This window comes from Etheostoma spectabile, chromosome 20 (genome assembly GCF_008692095.1).
Source record: "Etheostoma spectabile isolate EspeVRDwgs_2016 chromosome 20, UIUC_Espe_1.0, whole genome shotgun sequence".
NCBI classification, from domain to species: Eukaryota; Metazoa; Chordata; class Actinopteri; order Perciformes; family Percidae; genus Etheostoma; species Etheostoma spectabile.
The window spans coordinates 19,181,484-19,182,565 of NC_045752.1; positions in this window are offsets into that span (position 1 = coordinate 19,181,484).

A 1,082-nucleotide genomic window follows, 5' to 3' on the forward strand; every position below is an offset into this window, starting at 1 on the left:
AGTTCACCAAAATGTGTTTCTGAAAATACTTTATAGAGAAATAGGTCGAGCAGCTGCTGAATCTGTCTTCAGTTCAGATCGGCAAAGGTCAGTTTAAAAGATTTCTGTCAGATTTTGAGAGACTAGTCATGCTTATACCGCTTTCCGGGTTAGAACTCAACCAATCAGATTGGTCATTTGAGTCTGAGCCTTCCGACCGAGCATGTCAGGCCAAAATGAAGGCCGCCGAGCTCTCCGTTCGGACTTGAGCCCCCGACCTTGCCAGATTGTCTAACGGACGATTATCGGGTTGGTGTGTCACGGCCTTGAAGGAGACATATATAAACAGTATAAATTATAATTATAGCAGCTCACAAAAACTCTCTCTGCATTTCTCACCATGGCTGTGTTTACAAAATCGGAATCCGGCAACTTTTGCACTTTCTTTCTTTTTCTTTGTTTCACGTCACCGCTGAGAAAGGACAACAGTAGCGTTCAGCTTTGGAGACGAAAAGAGGACGTTACAATTACAAGACGATTACCTCTTCTGAAGTGTCCATCATGTTTAAATCCTCTGTGTCTATTATTTGAAGGGTTATGCTGCATACAAGCAACTGCCTGGAGGAGGGGTTGGGGGTGGCGCACAATTACCGAAGACTTGCTTTACGTGGATACGGCAACAGGGTTGTTGCCATTAATTAGAATTCCCCATGGGGGGGGGACAAAAAACGGCGCTCTATAGCTTTAAAACTTGAAACTAAAAGTGTACTGTTGGGACACACTGATACTGGTGATCTCTATCTGCAGCAGTTGTGGACAAATAGTTGAATGAGATATGAATTTCAGTTAGTGTATGACAACTTCTCAAAACACTACTGATTAAACCACAGAGGGAGCCTCAATTCAGTACGGGGTCATGTTTATACTCTGTCCTCCTGTATATGCAGCAGACCGGCGAGCACAGACAGGGATTTTACATGACTTAGCAGAGCTAGAAGCTAATCAGGACCAGATGGCTAACTGTGTCTGTAGGACACAGGACAAGCTGGCACACACATTTAAGAGATCTTTAGAGTTCAGCGTTGTGTGTGTGTGTGTGTGTG